The 12,663-nt window shown below is 34.5% G+C and overlaps 1 non-coding gene across 1 annotated transcript; it reads right to left on the bottom strand.

Moving 5' to 3' along the window:
• Positions 1–2,242: 2,242 nt before the first annotated feature.
• On the bottom strand, positions 2,243–2,349 carry LOC118660938. The gene has a single exon (XR_004969101.1). It is a non-coding gene; the product is annotated as a U6 spliceosomal RNA (small nuclear RNA).
• Positions 2,350–12,663: the final 10,314 nt, after the last annotated feature.

The following is a 12,663-nucleotide window of genomic DNA, read 5'->3' as shown; positions in this document are numbered from 1 at the left end:
TTTCCCCCAAGGGGTCCCAGACTGCAAGAGGGCACAGGCCGGGCTGAGGGACCATGCCCCCCCCGCCCCTGAGTGCACAAATTTTTGTGCACCGGGCCTCTAGTAAGTATAGAAAAAAACAACACCCATATATACAAAGGCCCCAAATATATTAAAATTAAGTTTAAAAAGTGACCATGTTTTATTGTTGCCAACTTTGCTTTTGTGACTACTTTTAAAAATTCATACTAACTTTTCCCTTTTTGAATTTTATTATAGGCTGATCACTCTTCAGAGATTCAATTTGCTCAAACACAACATATTTTGGTATTAAGTTGTTGAAACAGTCTTCAAGAGCAACTTGAAGGAGCTTCTTTGTAGTTTAAGCACTTTTTAAAAAGTATTTTTGATTTCTGGAAACAACAATTTGTTGTAGACCAATCTGGATTTATTTCCGACCCAAGATATGGATTCAGACACTTTCACACTTGTCTCATTCCTTTGGATGGAGAATGGTATTGGAGACTAAAAATCTGGAAGCTAAGATCCATGTCAGATTGTTATAAATGAAAACCAGTAGTAGGCAAAATACTGCTGTTATAAGGCCATTAATTAAGTTTTTAAACCATTATTTCAGTAATCCTATACATCTAATTGGACACTTCTTTAATGATAGTGAAATGAGATGCTTGATAAAAGATTTTTGATGTAGCCCAGTGCCTAGTGATAGCGCAGGGTGTGACTGTGGGAAAGAGTGACTGAGGTGACGTGAAGGGCAAGATCCTTGAGAGGGAAGATTTCTATGAATGAGAGCCCAGAGTGTTGAATAGATAAGTTGTGAGACATCAAGAATGATGATAGAATTGGTGGCAGAGAAGATGGTGAGCCAGAAGATAAAAACTTTAGTGAGTTAAAGGGAGTAATTGGAGTTCTGTAGATAACTATAATAAGATGGAAGGGTGGGTAATATTGATTTATATAATGTAAACCAAAGGATTTGGGATTATTGAGGGGTGAGAAAATAGAACAGAGCTAGGTAAGAGAATCTCTACCTATTATCATTCCAATATGATGGGTGAAAAATGATATTTGATTTTTGTATTTATATTCCTTCTTTGATTAATAGTAAATCTTAAAACATTCCTTTGAATTTTTAATTTTCATGTGAATTATTAGTTTATTATGTCCTGGGTTATCTATTTTTTCTATTACTAATTCTTAAGAGCATTTTTGTATATGTTATGATTGTTCAACTTTATCTGCCATAATCAGTTCAAATATTTTCCTGGATTCTGTGTATGCAGGAATTTGTTATAGGGATTTGGCATGTGATTGTGGGAGCTGCTTATAGCATATCATCTCTTTTAAGCAATTATTTTTGTGATTGAGGCTGGAGCATGAGCAAGTATAAGCTAGAACTCACAAACCAAAGCAGGAGCTCAGGAGGCCTAACTAAAATCTGGGTCAGTTCTTATTGCATCAGACCGGGCTGGGACCATGATGAGGTAGGTGAGACTTCTAGACTGCAAAGTTAGTCGGCATGGAATGCACTCTTGGGTTCGTGCCATTATAAGGTGGTACTTCCACAAATCTGAGAGTGACTGTCCCCTACACTTTGGCATGTTAGGGGTCTTGCTTATCTTATCTTGGTCCTGACTTTCTCACATCTTGATGGCGTGGTGTCCTGCAGAAGCTAAAGACCTTGGTCATGTCCCAGGAGTCACACGCACCTGGCCCAGGAGTCAGGGAAACTGAAGAGGAGCCAGCAGAAAGTGGAGCAGTTTCAGGTCCAGCTGCTGTCTCCTACCAACAAGATGAGTCATGAGATGAGGGATGAGATGTGTGAGCCATAAATGGCGGCTGCTCATTTTTATGCCCAAAGCTCTCTCATGACCCACTCTTACAGGAAACATACAAGAAAGGGAATTTTTGGAAATGTAGTTTGACCCACCCAAGTTGACACATCATAAACCCACCACCGAGGGCAAAAGTTAATTCTACTTAGATTCATCTATTCAATCAATTAAAAGTCCAGGAAATTTTTGGAGACATGACTAAATGTTTCTATAGTTCATTTAGAGTAATACATAAGAAGAACTAAAGATGTTCTTTAAATATAATGAAGAGTTCTTTCTTCAGTAGATATCAAAACATAATATAAAGCTAAAGTAATCAAAGCTGATGTTACTGCTGTAGGAAGAGACAGACCAATTGAACTGTAGAGAGACGACAAAAAGATGACCATGTATATATGGCCATTTAAAAAAAAATGGAACGCTTCATGAATTTGCATGCCATTCTTGCGCAGGGGCCATGCTAATCTTCTCTGTATCGTTCTAATTTTAGTATATGTGCTGCCAAAGCAAGCACTGGTCATTTTATATATAAAGAAAGGTTGTTTTAAATAGTTAAGCAAATGAGTACTTTTTTTTCACTAAAGGATATTATGAGAGTAGTTTAAAAAATGTTGATCTTATCTACACCCTCATACAGAAATCAATCTCTTCATGAGTGACAAAATTTAAATGCAAAAAAGTAAAATAAAACCTACCAGGGCTGAGTATTTTTCTAAGTATTTCATGGCATTAAAACCAGAAGTATATACCTGATTATATAAAACTTTGACTATATCTATTAAAAAATACTACATACAAATTCAAAAAACAAACAATAATCCAGGAAAATATTTGAACTAAACATGGCAGTGAAAATTGATCATTCCTCATGTATATTTAAAAATATGTTCTTTAAGCTGAAACCAGTTTGGCTCAGTGGATAGAGCGTCAGCCTGCGGACTGAAAGGTCCTGGGTTTGATTCCGGTCAAGGGTATGTACCTGGGTTGCGGGCACATCCCCAGTAGGAGATGTGCAAGAGGCAGCTGATCGATGTTTCGCTCTCATTGATGTTTCTAACTCTCTATCTCTCTCCCTTCCTCTCTGTAAAAAATCAATAAAATATATTTAAAAAAAATATATGTTCTTTAAAATAAAAAATAGAAATGTAGATGGCCAAAGACATAATAAACTGACAATTGATAAAAGAATTGAAATTTCAAAGTAATATTTTAAATTTCACTATTTATTAAACAATCAATATAAATAGCAGTTAAATATTATTTTCATCCATCAAATTGGCAAAAATAAAAAGTAGAACTTGGAATTTGCAACAGCAAACTTAGTGTTAGAGAAGTAAATCAACTCTATCATGCATTGTTTTGAGAGTAATTAATAAAAATTTTCTGAAGCCAGTTATGTGATATGTATAAAAACAATCCCATTTACCATTGCAACAAAAAATTAAGATATGTAGGAATAAACTCAACTAAGGAGATAAAAGACCTGTTCTTGGAAAACTACAGGACATTGAAAAAAGAGATAGAGGAAGACATAAACAGATGGAAGAACATACCGTGTTCATGGATTGGTAGAATCAACATCATTAAAATGTTCATACTACCCAAAGCAATCTATAAATTCAATGCACTTCCCATTAAAATACCAATGGCATATTTCACAGATCTAGAACGAACTCTCCAAAAATTCATCTGGAATCAAAAAAGACCCCGAATAGCTGCAGGGATCCTGAGAAAGAACAAAGTAGGTGGGATCTCAATACCAGGTATCAAGCTGTATTACAAAGCCACTGTTCTCAAAACTGTCTGGTACTGGCACAAGAACAGACATATAGATCAATGGAATAGAATAGAGAGCCCAGAAATCGACCCGAACCAATATGCTCAATTAATATTTGACAAAGGAAGCAAGAACATAAAATGGAGTAAAGATAGTCTCTTCAATAAATGGTGTCGGGAAAATTGGACAGATACATGCAAGAAAATGAAACTAGACCACCAACTTATACCATACACAAAAACAAACTCAAAATGGATAAAGCACTTAAGTGTACAATGAGAAACCATAAAAATTCTAGAAGAATCCAAAGGCATCAAAATCTCAGACATATGCCGAAGCAATTTCTTCACCAATACAGCTCCTAGGGCATTGGAAACTAAAGAGAAAATAAACAAATGGGATTACATCAAAATAAAAAGCTTCTGCACAGCAAAAGAAACCATCAACAAAACAACAAGAAAGCCCACTGCGTGGGAAAACATATTTGCCAATGTCATATCTGATAAGGGCCTAATCTCCAAAATTTATAGGGAACTCATACAACTTAACAAAAGGAAGATAAACAATCCAATCAAAAAATGGGCAAAGGACCTAAATAGACACCTTTCAAAAGAGGACATTCAGAAAGCCAAGAGACATATGAAAACATGCTCAAAGTCACTAATCATCTGAGAGATGCAAATCAAAACAATAATGAGGTACCATCTCACACCTGTCAGACTGGCTATCATCAACAAATCAACAAACGACAAGTGCTGGAGAGGATGTGGAGAAAAAGGAACACTCGTGCACTGCTGGTGGGAATGCAGACTGGTGCAGCCACTATGGAAGACAGTATGGAGCTTCCTCAAAAAACTAAAAATGGAACTCCCATTTGACCCTGTGATCCCACTTCTAGGAATATATCCCAAGAAACCAGAAACACCAATCAGAAAGGATATATGCACCCCTATGTTCATAGCAGCACAATTCACCATAGCTAAGATCTAGAAACAGCCTAAGTGCCCATCAGTAGATGAATGGATTAGAAAACTGTGGTACATCTACACGATGGAATACTATGCTGCTGTAAAAAAGAAGGAACTCTTACCATTTGCAAAGGCATGGATGGAACTGGAGAGCATTATGCTAAGTGAAATAAGCCAGTCAATGATGGAAAAATACCACAGGATCTCACTCATTCATGGATAATAAAGACCATTATAAACTTATGAACAAAAATAGATACAGAGGCATAGCTGCCTCAAACAGACTGTCAAACTGCAGTGGGAATGCCGGGGAGGATAGGGGGGCAGAAGGGGGTGGTAAGAGATCAACCGAAGGACTTGTATGCATGCATATAAGCATAACCAATGGACATAAGACACTGGGGGGTAGGGGAGGCCAGGGGATTGTCAAGGGTGGGGGAAAAAAGGAGACCTATGTAATACCCTTTGTAATACTTTAAGCAATAAAACTAAATATATATATATTTAAATGTACACTTCTTTTGTCCCAGAAATGTCACATCTAATAACTGTTTCTTAAAGACGCAATTACACAAATCTGCCAATACATATGCTGAAGGTTGCTTATTAAAGTCTTATTTACAATGACCCCAAATTGAAGACAACTTAAATATCCATCAACCTATAGGGACTTACATCCAATAGAATTTTAAGCAGTCATTTTAAAATGTATTTAATCACATAAAATATTTATACTATATTGTGGAATGAATATTGCACAACATTATCCTGTACATGTAAACTTGGACACCCAATTTTACATGTGCCTATGCATGCATAGAGATAAAAGAATGCTTATAAACAAACTAGAGGCCCGATGCATGAAATTCATGTAAGAGTAGGCCTTCCTTGCCCCGGCTGCTGGCACCGGCTTCCCTCGCAGCCCTGGCTTCATCCAGAAGGTCATCTGGAAGGACATCTGGTCTAATTAGCATATTATGCTTTTATTATTATAGATTCAAAGTAGTTATCTGAATGAAAGGCTGTCAGTGATTTTTACTTTATTTTTTGTAATATTCTTAATTTTCTCAATCAATTTATTTAACAGTGAATATCTATAAATTTTATAATGAGCAAAACAACACATTATTTTCATTTTAAGTAAATATGCAACTGCATCGAAAGCTGTTTATTATGATGATTGCTATTATTTTACTTCCTTTGACAGATTTCAAAGCTATAGATACCATTTTTGGGGACTGGTAACATCTCATTTATGCCACTTCCTGGGTTGGTATATATTGACTCCCCATGGCTTTCAAAGAAAATATGACCTGTCATAAATACCAAATGTACAAAGGCAGCACTGATTCTCCAGTATCTGCCATGAAAGAGCATCAAAAATAGATTCTTATTTGCCTGTCACTATCATGAAAAGTAAAATGAAAAGATTACTTGGTGTTTAACTTCAGACATCTGATATCAATTGGGCACAATCCATCTCTCAGTTTAGAGTAGTTATCCCTCAGCCTGCTTTCAGGCCTAATCCCTTAAAAAATCTTAACAGTTTCCAGAGTTTGGTCTTTTTCCAATTTTCAAGGCATAAGCCTTTGGGAAAACTTTAGATCTAATCTTCCCTAGTGCCTTTCCTTTTCCAAAAAGAACAGAGTATTTCTTCACATGTGGGATTTCTGTGGTTATCATTTATCACTTTAGGCTTTCAACCACAAATTCATCCACTATTTGTAAACTTCTTAGTCTTTGCTGTACTGTGTAGGAGCATTCTTAAAATAGTTTACTAGACTGGGTATAACCTAAAAAGTAATAGGAAAAGGTTCTTGAATTATTAGGAATGATCCAATGATCCACTCTGATGATATAAATAAATGCAAAGTGTTAGATGTGAGAGACATGGTTCTTTGAACAGTGAGTCATGTTATAAAATATTGCATTCGTGCTGTACGAGAGGTGAGCTGTATTTAGGCCAAGGAGAAGTAACATGCATACCCTGACTGATTTTAATAAGCCTTTAAAATCCCCCTCACCACCACCACTTACTCGCTTCCTGACAGTCTTGTCTACAAGCTAAAAAGATTAAATATAGACCTAACCACTGTTAGTGGGTACAATAACAAGCTGAAAGATCATCCATTAGGAATTGTTCCTCAGGCCCCTCAAGGGCTGATTTTATTGGATAGCTGTAACCTGGATGAAGAAATTGAGATTTCATCACATCTGTTCATGACACTAAATTAGCTGGGGCAAATAACACCTCCTACAGTTTCCTTGATATATTTGAGAATGGTTTTTAGACCCCATTGCAAAACAGTTCACTTAGGGACTAAAACTAAGTCAGACAGCACTGGGATGGAGAAAATCCTCACCAATGCAGCCAAGTTCCAAGGATCTTATCAATCACTGTGAGCACAAGACAAGAATGTAGCTTTTATGAAAAAAAATACAAGATAATATTTTAATGTATCCAGAAAGTCATTCATCCTTGATTCCTGGCACTAGTTTCTGTATTTTCCTTTCAGTGCAGGAATGAGAATGAATCTTGAAAGAGAGTTCACTTGATTTAAAGACGAGAAAATAAATCCTTTGAGGAGAAACTAATAATCTTGCTTTACTTGGATTAAAGATTGAGAAGATAATATCTTTGGGAGATATTCATTGTGTCAAGAGAATTTGTCTAGACTTGAGGAAAAGCATTAAGCTAAATAAACAATGGAATAGGCCAAAGGGATGATTGAAGTATTTTTGTATGTTGAAATCATTTAAATGTAAAGAAGTAGTCATTTATTTTGAATACCTTAGGTACTTAAACTGGAAATAAGAGAGTAAATTGCAATTCTTTTCAAGTTGATTGCCTGCTCTGAGATTCTAGAAAATGATTTACTTCTTAATGTATATGATATAGAAAGCAACAATAAATGTTGAAAATATAATACTTAGTTATATCTATATGTAGCATTATTTTGTCAAAACACTGGGTTCAATAGATATTTATTGATTATTCACCAGTGTTCAAGGCACTATATCATTGGTTTTGTGGCATAAGAATGTCTTAAATTCATGGTCACTTCTCTACAGGAACTTGAAATTTAGAAGAGAACATATGACATATATACAAATACTAATGTATCAAGGCAGTGTGTGATAGGTGTCTTAGCACAAGACAATACCAAATGGTATTAGAGTAAAATTAAAAACAATAACTTCTTAAATCAAATGATGACACAAGCAGCAAATGTTTATAAAGTATGTGTCATTCATTTCTAAGTTCTTTGAATAGAATAACTCACATATTCAACTCACATAACAACCCCCTGAGGTATTATTGTTCCCATTTTACAGACAATGAATCATAGGCCAAGAAAGTTAAGTTACTTGTCTAATATCATCCAGCTGGTAAGTAAAAGAACCCAAATTCAAACTTAGACAGCAATGATCAACCTAAAAAACTGGCAGGAATTTTGACAAATGAAGTGGAAGTAAGATAAGAAAGAAAAGATGGCATTTCTGATAAAGCTCATCAAGAGAAGAGGCTGGAATGAAGAGGAGCGTATATGAGGAAATGAGTGGTCCCAGTTGTCTTGGAATGTTGTTCATGTTGGAGAACAGTGGCAGGTGTGACCAAAAAGAGAGTCTGGGCCAGATGGTGTTGGGTCTTGAATGCCAGAGGAGTTTGGACTTAATTAAGCATTTATTGGAGAAGCAATGAGACTTTTAACCAACAGGTATCATAATAAAAGGGGACTTGGGGAAGACAACTTTGTGGTGAAATGAAAGAGAAAAATCCGAAGGCTAAGAGTACTAATCTTCTAAGATTGAAATTGTAGAGAATTTATTAACTCCAGTAGAACATGACAGAACATTATTTCAGGGGTGAAAAAAATTAGGTTTCCTTTGGCATTCCAAATCTAATTAATTTATAGCGAATGTACAGAGGTTGTGTTGTGAAGGATTCTGAGGTCATATCCAGGAATAGCAGGAAAGAGTTCAGTGTAGAGTGGGGAGAGCCAGCATAAATATCAGCTATTTGTCATTCATGCTCTTTGCCTAAATGACTAGAGTTGTGATGGGCATGGAAGATTTATGGGTCATTTTACTCAAAGCTGTACTCAGGTCAAAGCTAACTGAAAGAAAACATGGTGTATAGAAAGATGACCAGCTATACTGAAATTATACCAAATAAAGCCTCAGAAAATCCAGATTTGAATTGAAACTTGCTGTTTACTACCCAAGTATCTCAGGGAAGGGCACTTAACCATCCTGAGTTGCAAGAGTTGTGTTGTGAATATCTCAACTGTGAACTACTTAAAGTTCTTTGTAAATTGTAAAACACCAAGTAAAAGCTTTAGTTAATAATTTATCATATTAATTTAAGCATTGTCACAAAACTTAAATTTGGCTGTTATTGAAATTTAGCTAGTCAATAGCATGTTAAGGTTCAGCACAGAAGGTTTCTTAGCTTTAGACCTCTTTGCAGAATTGGGTACTATGAAAGAAAAATCTATCGTCTCCTGACAGGTAAATCCTATATTTGTAAAGTCTAAATGAAAGACTTTACAAAAGAAAGAAAGAAAAAAGACTTTTTACCCTTCATAAACCCAAACCTCTGCCTTGGATGGCAACCTCCAGCTAAAAATTAGATGTAGGTGATGTATTCTAATTTCTCCAATAGATGTGCCCCTTTATTTTTAGGTTCACAGGATTCTTTGTTAATAAAATGTTGGATACTATATCTAAGTAATACCAATACTATTGACAGTTCTACTCATCTCTTTTTAAAAAATCAATATAGTGAGGGGAAACACTAAATTGACTTGCCAACTGAGTAAACATTTAGACTAGTAGCCCAAATTAGGCAAGTCCTGAGTTTATAAAATTATCTCATTTCAAATATAAACAAAGTTGTAGTTGCCTCACTCAGTTCTGTAGCACTTGGGTAGTGATGAAAGGGTCATTTAATATCAGCAGTAACTTAGAACAGCAGAGGGAATTAGCTCTTCCCTGATGCCATATTTAGCTTTACCTGATGAAATATAAAGATGTGGTCCAAGTACTAGGGGCATGACTCATAGCTTCTCCATCTTTCATGCCTATTTGAGACATTGATAGTAATACTCTATTTTTCGAGGCTAAAAAATGCTAAATAATTGTGGTTTATGTTATTTTCTAAAGAAAAATGCTTTGAAATAGACCCTCTAATTTTAATAAAGTTTATCTGTCTGGTCATTACAGATTCATAGAATTTAGCCAACCAGTAGAGGCAGAGTAGAACAGGGGCCCCGAGATTCCATTTGTAGACTTTTTGTCTCTAAGATCCCAATACCTGAGTGGAGTCTCTGGCTTCTTGCCCTGAATTTACCGGATTCATGCAGCTTTAGTGTGGCATAGGTGCAGCCCTAAAGGTATAAAAATTATGCATTGTTATTAAAACCCAGATACACAAAAGTTTTAAAAGTCTCCTAATATTGACAAGATACAGACATTGATTTTCATAAAAATGATTTCATTTCATATCTTTTCCTCTGTAACCTCTTCTTCACACAGTAAAATTCTTCACTTTTTAACATCTTTCCTTTTGGTAAGTAGTGATCTAATAATGTTTGATGACTGAATTTTGTCTCATTACATGTGAATTTCATTTTATTATTTGATTTCTTATTGTTGGTTGTTTAGTTCCAACTAAACAACTTTTTGAGTTTGTAACAGTTCTGTACCCACAGCTTTACATCCATTTCTGGTCCTGTTTATGCTCTCACAGATTGAGATTGGTATGGCCTTCCGTATACCAATCCCAACGCTACATTCGATCATTCCTGCTAATCATTACTCTTCTAACAGGTCAAAAATAGTATCTTATTGTTTAAATTTTGTTTCTCTCATCATTGATAAGACTGTGAGCATATTTTCCTTCGAATTCATTTCATTCTTACTTGCATTCTTATTCCTTTTTGTATTGGGTTACTGCTTATTTTTTCTTTAATGATTCATAAGGATAAACTCGATTAGGGCAGGGACCTGTCTGTTCTTTCTCTAAATATTCAGTACCTAAAGCAGTATCCAGCACATAGTAGACATTCAATAAATACTTATTAAACATATTTCAAATAATCCTCTCCCTTAATTTTTATTACCTTTTAACATTGTTATAGAAGATTTTGAATTTATAGAAGTTTCAAGTCATTGTTTCTCCACATCTTCAAACAAATATCTCCTTCTGGAAAACATGACAATCTCATGTCTACCTTTAAGATTATTTGAGAATCTCAACACCATTTAGCATATAACTAGTGCTTCTGAGCTCTGGCTTAGGGGGTTTGCGGGGGAAGGTGCATGAAGGCAGATGTGGGCTCAGTGCCTGGCTGCCACTTCCAAGCTGGTCAAATTACTTAACCTCTGAGATTTTGTTACTGAATAATAAAATAGTAATAGTTTCTATACTTAGAATCAATCTGAGAATTAAATGAGAATCCTCAAAAGTACTTAGCACAGCATTCAGAATATGCAAGCTGCTAATAATGTTACTGTATTACCAATAATGATGGTGATAATTTCTCTAAATTTCAGTCTTCATCTGTAAAGTGAAAATAATGACGCCTATCTCATATGGTCATTGCTTGACACATACTAAAAACTCAATGAATGACAGTTTAAAAAGTAACAATTACACAAATTGAGAGTAATTTTAGAACTCACACGCAGGAAGATTCTGATATACTTCTGTCCATGGCTTTTGATCACTACCTCCTCTGTATTGAAAATGACAGATGACAGTTTTAAAGTTTTTATGATAAAAATCTACCTTTTTTTCTCCCCTTTGGAATAATTTGACTTTGAAGTCAAGCTTACAAGTCCATACTCACACCAAAATTAAAAAATATTCACCTCTCCATTCCAGTTTTCTCTTAAAAAGAAAAAGTCACTCTTTAATTTAGCTGAAATACATTATGGTGTCAATTATGACATATTCTTAATCTTCCCAAGCTGTCGCTAATATCTTTTTTTTAAAGCAATACTACTTCAACTTTTCTTGAATGATTTTCAAAAAGGATTATAGGCTTTTTTATTTCCATATATTTTCCCACATTTATTAAGAACATTTTAGATATTTACTTTTGTATTATTATGAATAAGCCCTTAACCATTATATTTTTACAGATTGTTATTGATATTTAAAATTTAGCATGTATTTTAAAAATCTACTTGCTTCTCTATCCATAACTTTTTTATAAATTAGTTTTAATATTTTTTCAATTGATTATTTGAGACCTTTTAGGTATATAATCATAAAACTGTCAACTCACAATTATCTTTACAACTTTTTGTCTAAAATGACTTTGACTTGAACTTCCAGTACTTTGTTAAATAATAATGGCAATGATAAATATTCCTGATTCTCTCCTCACCGTCTTACCATTAAGCATAACATTGGCTGTTGGTTGAAAATACATCCTTACCCCTCCCCTACATGGAGGAAATGTGTTATAGTCCTGTTTTACTGAGAATTTAATCAGAAACAAATGTTAAATATAATCAAACATTTTTTTGTGGTCTATTAAGCTCTGGTTTTTCTTTTTTGGCCTATTTGTATAATTTTCATCTTGCTAGCCAATGCTAATATTAAACAATCCCTCAATTATTATAATATACCTCCTGGGGTGGTACAGTTTTATTCTTCTGTTATATTACAAGATTCTTTGCTGGTATTTTAGGATTTTTATATCTATATTGAATATATAGTTTGCCAGTTTTTTTATTTTTTTATTTTGCATCCTATTCAGAAGTGAGCTTGGTTTATATTCTATCTGAATTCTATCTTTGTCAGGTTTTAGAATCAAGGTTATAATCGCTTATTTAAAAACAAACAAGTAAACAAACAAAAGCCTGGAGAAGTTTCCTCGTCCTCTCTGCCCTGGAAGTCCAGAGAATAGTTTCATAGTAATCCTTCCTCGTGGGTTTTAATGAATTTGGACAAAAAAACGATCTGAGCCTAATGCTAAGTTTTCAAGGTTGTTCTTTCAAAATTGTCATTTTTTTTCTATTATTTATTTTCTTACTAGTTGTTTTCTTCTTTTTATGAACAAATTTTTAT

Source organism: Myotis myotis, unplaced genomic scaffold, assembly GCF_014108235.1.
Source record: "Myotis myotis isolate mMyoMyo1 unplaced genomic scaffold, mMyoMyo1.p scaffold_m19_p_7, whole genome shotgun sequence".
NCBI classification, from domain to species: domain Eukaryota; kingdom Metazoa; phylum Chordata; class Mammalia; order Chiroptera; family Vespertilionidae; genus Myotis; species Myotis myotis.
The sequence above is the reverse complement of the archived record's forward strand: the minus strand, read 5'-3'. Positions and strand labels throughout refer to the sequence as shown.